Genomic DNA, 10,962 nt, shown 5'->3' with positions numbered 1-10,962 from the left:
AGATTCCTTATTCCATCTTTCTAATTCATAATCCTCATTCCATAGGTTGAGATTGGGGTCTTGAATAGAAGTAAGGTTTGAATGATGTATCTTCTTGATTCTATTTTCATAATTCAGACATTTTTAAACTTTCATTATCTCGAGGCTCAAAGGAAGGGAAAGACTAAGGTTTGATTATTGGAGACTTTACTGTTCGGCTCTCCAGGTAGGTTACGGTTTACCTTATGGTGAGACTTCGATTAGCGAAGCGTATGTTTAGATGATATTGTCGGAGAATGTATGTAAACCCTTCAAGTATGAAGTTGGGTTGGATATTGTCTTAGGTTGGGCCTTATTGTATGATTTGGGGGCTAGCCAGCCCGTTGTGTTGTTGACTTATCTTGATCTATTATTTATTGGCTTGTTGCGTTGAGACATTGGGTATTTGTGACTAGTGATATATCATGACTATGATATTGCGGTACTTTATTTGATTGATATTGAGATGAGATTGTGATTTCATTGTGGCTTGTTGTGTAGCCTTATTATTGATATTACTTGCGTGCCCTGTGTGGTACTGTTTGGGATTGAGTTGGTTGTTGATATTACATTGCATCCTATTCATACTCATTTCCATGATACATTGATATTGCATGGTTATGGTACTAATGATGATAAGTGAGAGAGTGTGGACTCTGAGGTCTCTGCCGGAGAGCGTAAAAGAAATATGAGAGTCTGTGATCCGAGGTCATTTACTAGAGCAGAATAAGTGTACATTGCCCGAGGTTTCTTGATGGGAACGAATGAGTGTACGATGCCCGATGTTTCTTGCTGGGATCGAGAGAGTGCTCATGCTCCGAGGTCATTTTCCGAAGCCAGTGGTACATGGACTTCGCGGGTCCCTCATGGGTTGTGCTGCCGAGATGTGATGTTCCATTATCGGAGTACCTGTGTACGGTGCTTATGAATTGCATTCATCCCACATACATTATTGCATTGCATTGTACCTTTTGGTTTCCTGTGATATGTTGTGATACGATTGTGATATACTGGTTCGTAATGATTATACTGAGACTTGGCACAGTTGGCTTTTGATGCTATAACCTAGGTGATGATTTGATTGTGATGTACCGGTTCGGATTGGTTATACTGAGACTTGGAGCAGTTGGGTTTAGATGCTATAACATAGGTGATGACTTGTACCGTGGATATGAATTCGAGTTGACTTGTACTTTGTTGGTTTACGTGTTTATCTTGCTTTTTTGTCTTTGTATGCGTTAGCTAGTCTTAATCGGCCTATGATACCTACCAGTACTTGTTGTTTGTATTGACCTACACTTGTTGCATTCATTTTTATGAATGCAGAGTACTAGGTGGGATCCACTTCTACTCCTTGTGGCTGGTATTGGAGGATTGCTGATTCGAGTCTTTCAGGGTGAGCATGAGGATGTTCACTGCCCGAAGACTCTTCCTATTATTATGTCTTTATTTTCATTGTGAGACATGATTTGAGACTATTGATGTATTATTATTATTATTATTATTATTATTATTCAGACTGGTAGTATTTAGTTAGATGCTCTTGTATGACCAGACCAGATACTATCATGGATTTCATTTACTTCTGTACTTATTTATATTATATTGTGAGACTTATGTTATTTTACCTTCTCCCGCTATTTTCTATATATTGTGAATATTGGGTTAAGGGTTCGCCTACCGAGGCAGGAAAGGTATGTGCCTGCATGACCTAGTGAAATTGGGTCGTGACAGTGAACTTAGAAAATCCTTGCTTCCTCACCCCCAATACTCGGCCACAAAAACACAACAAAAGAGAAAGTAAAATTTTAGACAAATATTTCGATTAAGTCAAGGTTTTAAGCAATAGAATGATAACCCTAGTTAAATCGAAAATTTTTAAGCTCAGAATAAGTTTCAAGCTTGTAAAGTGTGTCAAATGTGAAGGGTTAGGGTTCTTTATATAGAACCCCCTAAAACCGTAAAATCAAATTCACGTCCGATGTGGGGCTTCAACAATTTCTGGAAATCAAACTCCTAAATAACAATCGACGGACCAAATTTAAAGGTAAATGAGGAATCAAGGGTCGGATTTGCGTCATACAAGGTCAATCTGCATGTCAATCCGCATGATTCTCTCCAAACCAATGACAATCGCCTATTCAAAAATGAATACAAACAAACATAATTAAGGATTCCAGTCCTATCCCTTAAGAAATATAGGAAAAAGTGAAGAAAAGGGGTGGGATTATACCGTGTTTGGGTTAGCTTTGGGTCGAAATGGCAAAGAAATTAATGCCCTTGCCATTCTCGACCATACCACAGCTAGAAGCCAACGCGGGCCCTTCCTTTTTGCCTTTTCCGGCGTTGTGACATCACGAGAGAGAGGAGAGAAAGTGAGGAAAGAGGGTGGTGGCTAGGGTTCCATAGAGGAGACCCTCTCTCTTACCCCTTTAGCTTTGCGTTGGGCTGGGTCAGGTCCTTATCGGACCGAGCCTCGTCAACATTTTTAAAAGGGGAAATGAGAAATGGCTTGGATATACATGGTATACATGTACATACATGTATATATGTGTATATATGTGTGTTCCTTTGTATATATGGAGGGGTAAAGACGATATTTTAATAAAATGGCCACAATTGGAAATATCCATCAATTAAACACTTCAATTATGACTAAAGTTTGACTAATTACACGGTCATTTAAATTAAAGGCATGATTAGTTATATAAAAGACTTAAATTACAACTGTGACCTTAATTGACTTAACCACGTATTTGGTTATTTTCAATTATGGCCCTATTTAACCATATAGTAAGCAATTTATGAAATTAACCTTTTAACAATTAATTAAATAATTTTTTTGAATTATTTCCTGATTAAAATTTGCAAATGCTTTATATTAATTATAAAAATATGTAAATTATTTTCTAAATGATTTATAATATTTTTGAAGTCGCTTTGCCAGATAAAATGGCAAAATATTATCGAAATAATTTTATAAAATCATTTTGACTTATAAGAAATGCATATTTCACTCTGTTTGATATCCAAGGACTCTGGGTAATTAAAATAAATTATGGTAGGTCAAAAAATAGGTGTCAACAATGCTTACCAGTACGTGTGTTGTAGTGATACTACTCTTGCTACACCTTTTGTGGGGTGTAGAGTTGTTCCAGGTTGAAGCCCGAGGTTCAGTTAGCTTCCGAGGGTCTCACGGTGTCCACTCTAAAGCTTTTTGTTGATTCTTATTCCAAAACAAAAGTTGTACTTAGCTAAACGGCACTTCATGGCAAGATGTATATCATAGAAGCTCTTGTACGAGTCTAGACCCTGTTTTGGGAGACGATTTGTTTAATGTAAAGTATTTCCTTTTGTTATTTTCTTCTATTTAAATGATGTTTGAAATGGTTAGCTTATTTTTTTTCCTTAAAATGGTGGAAATTGGGTTTTGGGTTTGGGAAGGGTTCGCCCATCAGGAGGGTTAGTGTGGGTACCCGCAGGGTCCACGTGTTTGGTCGTGACAAGTTGGTATCAGAACTTTAGATTACCGGTCTCACGAGTATAAGAGTTGTGTCTAGTAGAGTCTCGTGGAATGGTACGTAGATGTCTATACTCCTCCGCGAGGTTCTATAAAACATTTAGGAAATTCCTCTTCTTTCACTCCTTTTGTGCCACTTCATTCAAATTGGTACCTGGTTGAATCAAATTGGTCTCTAGTCGATTCCAATTGGTATCTATGTGTAGTGTGTTGGGAAGTGTTGCGTATGCTTGTTTCCTATTGGGAGAAAAATCTTAACGAGTTTCGGATGTCGTGAAAAGTTCCTAGACTTAATAGAATTATCCTTTTGGTTCCAGCCATTTCACTCTTACGTGAAAATGACCGCGTCTACGAGGCCGTGTCCATGAAGGATGGGCCGCAGATGCTAGTATCATCAGATTAAGTCAGTGGCCGCGCCTGCGTGACCTTGTCTGCAGATGCTAGGCCACCTCTGCGGAGTTCTATTGGCAGACGCGGACCCTAGTCTTTTTATTCCAATCCGCATGCGCGAAGCACATGACGACGAAGTGAATCCGCGTCTGCGGAGATTTGTTCCGCTTCAGCATAATCACTAGGCAAAAAACCAGTGAAATTCTGCCCCTTCTTTACAACCTGTTCAATATTAATTCTTAAACCAATTCATTCAAACCAACAAAAACCTACATATAAACAATCTCAACAAGGTCACAAGTCTAGAAATATCCAAAGCTTGACAAAGGCGCAAAACCAACATCCAAATTAAAGAAAACAACAAGAAAAAAAGAAAACCAACATCCAAATGTCTAAAAACCAAAACAATAAATGTCTGAAATGAAAGCTCAACAAGGGCTAGACCAGAAACTGTCGATGTGTACTCTGCGCCTCGTCATCCTCATCCTCCCTGTTATCACCACCACCGGAACCACCCTTGGCCTCTGATAGGAAGGAGTATATCTCCTTATCATCTGTGTCATCAACTGGAAGCCTTCCCTTTGAATTTAGTGTCTTAAAGACTGCCTTGATGTCACCGGTAACTTGTCCCTCGACCTGCGCTTCTTCTTCTCTTTGTCAAGGTCCTGGCGGCACTCACTGTGGGCTTTCTCCATGGTGGTATAAGTAGTCTCAAGGGAGATAATAGAGGCCTTTAGCCCTTTCAGTGCCTCCAGATACTGTGTCATCTCCTCCCTAGTGAACTGACCGGCAGTGGTAGACCCTGAGGGACCGGCCTCGGTAGGAAGTTTCGAAATCCCAACTACCAAGTCCCTAATAGTCTGCAGCTGAGAACTGATCGAATCAGAAGGACCCTACATCTGTGAAGGGAAAGCGTCGTCCTTATCATTACCCACAGTCGCCTAAACCTTCCTCTTCTTGCGTGACATCGCACTACCCTCCCCTTGGAACCTCAACGAGTACAACGGCTTCTCTGAATCAACCCAATCAGGGGCAGAACTGAACGGAACCCACGCATCTTGGCACAAGTCAGTAATCAACGAAGGTAGCATCAAACTCGGACAGTCCAGACGCAAGTAATCCTTCCATGCTTGAATCACCTGTGCACCAATATTCTGTCGTCCAAGATACAAGCAATCATAAGGGCACGAGAATACATGCAGTCGGTGGTGTTTGACGAAGGGTTCACCTTACGAGCAATTATTCTTTGCCATATCTTAGCCTCGGCAGTAAAGTATGTGTTCTGAATCTCTGTTTTCTTATGAACCCAAGTAATGTTTCCTCTCTCACCCTCTGAAACCAGTTTGGAGACCAGCCAGTCCCTGTTTCCACAATCATCCTTAGGCTGCATCAACTCCACCGGATGAATGGCCAAGTTATAGCGAGCATTGATCACCTCAGTATTCACCTTCACTACCGTATTTCAGATGATGATCTCTAGATCCGGCTCAAAAAACCTCACGCACTTCAGGTTGGCATAAAACTCCCTAACCTAATGTTCGTTTGCCTTGCTTGGAGTTTTAACGAAGCAGTTCCATCCTGTTGCATAGAGACGCCAGCAAAAGTCTGGAAGACACCCCTCCACTTTGCGCATATCAATTCCCTTTTCGTGCAAGAGTTTCTTCTCTAACAGATTTTAGAAGTAGCGAGTCCGGAAATCGCGAGACATGAAGCGAGTGGCATCAAAATCACCCTTGGCCCTTCCTCTGATATTTCCTTAGGCGGGGGCAATATTTGCGACCTGTTGTTGATCCATTTTTCGCCAATTAACACCTGCATTGATCAAAATTTAGCCAACTTAGTGATTGAAACAAGTCCAGCAATTTAAAACTCATCAGACGAGCTGAAGAAACCCGCAAAATCGACCCAAGCCAAACCAATGCGAAGCTACTGGTTTCGGACTATCTGTGCAGGTCTCGTGCCTGCGGAGCAAGTGACGCAGGAGCGGACCTGCATCTGTGGAAATTTATCTGCATCCGCGCATGTACCCAACCCCATTATTTTTCGTATCGGCGCAACGTAAGGCACTGAGGTAGAGTCGCGTCTGCGGAACTTGTTCTACAGAGGCGGACTCGTCTCCAACCTTCGAGACCCAGAAAAATTTCCAAAACTTTCCCACAATTTGACCCAAAATCAGTCTTTTTACTACTAGATCATCTATCATCCAAGCATCCATGGCTATTGGACTTCATAAGACATGATTTCAAGCAACAAACATCCCAAAATTCTAAACATTCTACCCTCAACTACCATGAACATCCACTCCATTATTATTTAAGTTTTCAACCCAATATCAAGAAATTCTTGTGCATTACATAGTGATGAGCATGATCTAACATTAAATAACAATCAAACCTACAAAATTTTCAACTACCCACCCACATCACAAAATTTCAAATTCTACCCCCAAAATCCTCAAATTATAGGCATGTATAAACTCAGATTTGCAATTAGAATTTTTTTTATAGTATAATGGGTGTCATAAAATTACAGTGGAGTAGATACTTGTAGAGGATAAAGTGTGGTTGAAAATCCCCTTTTCGTTTGCTCGTTCTTGTACCGTTTGCTTGTGTGTTTTGTGTGTAGTATTGGGAATAAGAAGAAGATGTGGGTGGGGAGGTGTTTTATGGAGAGTAGGAGAGGGGGAAGAGGTGTAACGGTTGGGGAGTAGGGAGAAAATATCGAGTGGTTGAGGTTTGTGAGGGTATGGAAGTGGTAAAGCTGCCTTTCTGAAACCTTTTGAATTGCCGAACTTGCGCTTCAGCTGAAAAGTCCTGCTTCAGCAAATTCGTATGTGCCGATGATCATCCCACCTCCACGAGCCTCGCCATCCCTAGATGAGCTGCTTTTGTGACTGACTTGATCGCGTTCACAGACTTGCCTCCGCGTGTTTCCTATGCTCCTGCAAGTCTGGTCCCTTTAGAGACTGTCTCCTATGCATATATAGTCATTTGCACCAGCGAATGCGCCACTGCACTATTTCCCTTTGCATAAGCGACAACCCCTGAAACTATGTTCCTTCGAAAAATAATTATTCTGCCCCAGTTGTATTCAAATCCACCTCCAGACTTTCATATATCTCTTACGGAACCTATCAGACCACCAAAATCCTTTTGGGCTTCCTATAAAATCAAGTCTTAATTTTCGAGACCGCATGGATGAACAAGGTTACAAATTCGATAATTGCCAACAAAAATTTAGGGCTAGAAACTCTCCGATGACAGGAGGCAAGTAGACAAGGATACACAATGGGTATATGAGCAGAGAAGATCCGCCACCTACGTATACCACTACTCCAGCACCTGAATGACGTTCGAAATTCACGACAGTACGATCAATGGCATGAAGCATTACCACGATCCTTTGAGCTGAAATTTCCCGATCACTTTCTTTCTGATAAGTTAAGATGTAAGCTTATGTGTTCACAGTGGACAACTCAGGTTTCTCATGATGAGAGCTACTTCATAAACACTTTATAAACAGAGACTGGTACCATTGGTTTTTGGGCATGAGATGTAATGACATTCCTGGATAATCATTCTACGTGCTTTAAGAGAATTCCTTGTGAGGATGTGTCTCAGATTCTTACCGATTCTGCGTATCTCATTCCGCTACTCTCTGTTCGAGGATGAATAATTGCTTAATTGGTATCTGATATAATGACTCGTTTGGTCGTTACGGACCTTCCTTATTCTTTTTCCAAAAATACCTCTTGTTCGGGTTCGCACCGATAGTTGTTACACATGGGATTCACGGGTAAGGATGACCAATAGCTGGGTTGGGAAGAAAATTTAAATCACCTTAGGATTTCCTGTACAGTTTCTTCGAACCTGCGATTGGTGGGTCGCGTCTGCTTGCCAGCATCTGCGATGCTTCCTCTGCCCCAGCGCAAAGTGTCAAGTTAAGTGATGCGGATTGTTTCTCCATAGAAGCGAGGTCGCCTTTGCAAGCCTTCTTCCACCTCCGCGGGATCACTGAAATCAAAAAACCCTTTTTATATCTTGTTTCCAAATTCGAGCCTCATTTACTCCTAACTTATTCCTAGACCAAGGGAGTGGATAGAATGCCATTTTAGATGAGATCCTCAAGTTTGTTAATGGAAGTAAGTGCTCTAATCCTTAAATGTCTATCCTTCTTTACGATTTTAAAGTCTCATGATGGAAATCTTGTTGGAATGAGTGATTAATGACTTGTAAACCCTAATTGGGTAAATGGTGTCTTTAACTAATATCATGGTTGTTTAGGGTTAATAATTTATTGTTTAGCTTGGGGAAAACCATTTTCTAACTCTAATCTTTAATTTTAAACTTGATTTCTCAAATGGGTTAGTCTATGATTTTCTTAGAAATTGGGGTTTGGGTAATGAAAGGAAATTGAAGCTCTCTTGGGGTTAGACAAATATGAAATTTAGGCTATTCATTGTAGGGGAACCTAGTAAGCTAGTTTAACAGAAAAATTTCTATTTTTCCCTTATGGGCTCGGGGTCGTTCTCTATAAATCTCCTAGAACTCTTCTAGAGTCATAGTATTCGAATGTCCTCTACACGTTACTTGTTTAAAATACTTGTTCTTTTAAACCCTATTGTTCTCAACGCTTCCCGAAGAAGGAAGATGAAGTTCGAGAGGGATATCGGTGACACCTGTTCGGCTTCGAGATAGGTTACAGCTCACTTGAGCTAGACTCTGATTAGGAATTCATATGTAATTAGTAGATGTTGATGGAGAAAGCATGCATAGGTATTTGGACAAGGTTTGGGATTGATACTCTTAGGTTGGTAATTGTCTTATGTGCGTGGCTTGTTGCCATTTTGTGATATTGGGCTTGTTGTTGTGTTTGTGATGTTGGGCTTGTCGCCCCATATTATGACGTTCCGCTTATTACTTTATTAATCATAATTAGAGGTTATGTTGAGCTTGATGTTGCTTGTTGAGAATATTCTTGGCGTAGTATGTCATTTCCTTTATCCCTTATCGTTCCTGATAGGTTTACCCATGTTATGATCGTTTATGTAATAAACTGTGGTTTATGAGGGAGACTATTGCAGAGACTGACAGGCTTGGGAGTTAGAAGTTCCATCTAGGTTTACAAATTGAGTAGTGAGTTGCATCATATTTGTGTTCGGGCTTTAAATTGGTTGTTGAATGTTTTGGTTATGGACGATTGGTGGTGGTTATTGCCCTTTTTTATCATTGTTGATTTGGCATTCATGCACACATTTCATTCCGCATTTCACATGGTTACATGACGTGGTTCTAATGGAAACTATGACAAAAGTGATATGGTATTGATGGAAGATTTATGGCAACAAGGATAAAGTATTGTGATATTTTGATTAAATTATTATGTTAGTCCGTTATCCGAGGTTGTTACCGGAGCAGGCGGCATGTGTCCTCGTGATCCGATGTGACATTCCGAAGCGAGCAGTACATGAACTTCACGGGTCCCTCATGGGTCATGACTATTGAGACATCGAAAGTTTTTTACGTAGCATGTGTGTACAGGTTGTTACATTGTCCATCGCATTGCATTACACTTCATCCATTTGCATTGCATCACACTTCATCCATTTGCATTGTATCTTACATCATTATGGTTTTCCCTTATCTTGTCCGCTCTTTGGTTATGTAATGCTTAAGTGACTGTTTTGTTGTGATTAGGAATCTTTGTGAAGTGAACATATATATCAAGGAATAGAACTTGACTTTAGGATATGATTCGAGCATAGAAAGACCCTCTTATACTAAGTGTTGCGAACTGTCGTGGTTATATGTGTACTTCCTCGTTTGATTTCCTATCATACTCATCTGTTTACTCCCACTTGTTATATATGTCTTGCTAATCTTTTTCGGCCCATGATGCTTATCAGTATGTGTGTTGTACTGATACTACTCTTGCTACTCCCTTTTTGGGGTGTAGAGTTGTTCCAGGTTGATGCCCGAGGTTCAGTTAGCTTCCGAGGGTCTCACGGTGTCCACTCTAAAGCTTTTTGTTGATTCTTATTCCAAAACAGAAGTTGTACTTAGTTAAACGATATTTCATGGCATGTTGTATATCTTAGAAGCTCTTGTACGAGTCTAGACCCGGTTTAGGGAGACAGTTTATTTAATGTAAAGTATTTCCTTTCATTATTTTCTTCTCTTTAAATGATGTTTGAAATGGTTAGCTTATTGTTTTTCTTAAAATGGTGTAAATTGAGTTTTGGGTTTTTCAAGGGTTTACCCATCAGGAGGGTTAGTGTGGGTGCCCGCACGATCTATGAGTTGGGTTGTGACAGTTTGTGACATGGTATGTTAAACTTGAAGAGTCAACTTATCACGCCCCAAACCCGACCCTGGACGTAACAGGCATATGATGCTTTGAACAACAATGGAAGCACCTTATGAATCAATAAACATCTGTCTCATTTAATAATAATTCATTATTTAATTCAAACACGTCATAAGTAACTAAATGAAATCATGCTCACTCTTATAAAATCAGCGGAAGTTTAATATAACACGATGTCATAAAAATGCAGCAAACGCCAAACAAGTCATACGAGACTTCAACATTTACCTACAAAATCAACATCTATATCTGGAGCTTCTAAGAGACAAAATGATAATCTAACTTCAGGACGCAGCCCGAAAATTCAAACAATAACTAAGGAAGAGGGTGACTGTAACGACCCGTTTCGGCGTTACTGTGAATTCTAAAATATTTGTGGCATGACTCCCTGAGACCTACTTGGTACATCTTGCATTTCTGAAAACCGTTAGCTTAATCGAAAAATCGTACGAGTTGCGTGTAAAGAAATTGGATCTGGGCCACATGGGCCCAATTGCACCGCTTAGCGTCCTCCACACCGCCCTAGAGGTGGCGCAGCAGCGGTTGGTGTACCGCAGAAGCGGTGTAGACAATTTCTTCAAGGACCGCCCCAACGGTGCCTCGGTCATAGAAGCGGTACCGCTGGAGCGGCGTATCAGACTGCAACAACGGTTACGAGCAGTGACTTC

Source organism: Lycium barbarum, chromosome 7 (assembly GCF_019175385.1).
Source record: "Lycium barbarum isolate Lr01 chromosome 7, ASM1917538v2, whole genome shotgun sequence".
Classification (NCBI taxonomy): domain Eukaryota; kingdom Viridiplantae; phylum Streptophyta; class Magnoliopsida; order Solanales; family Solanaceae; genus Lycium; species Lycium barbarum.
This window is presented reverse-complemented; position numbering follows the sequence as displayed.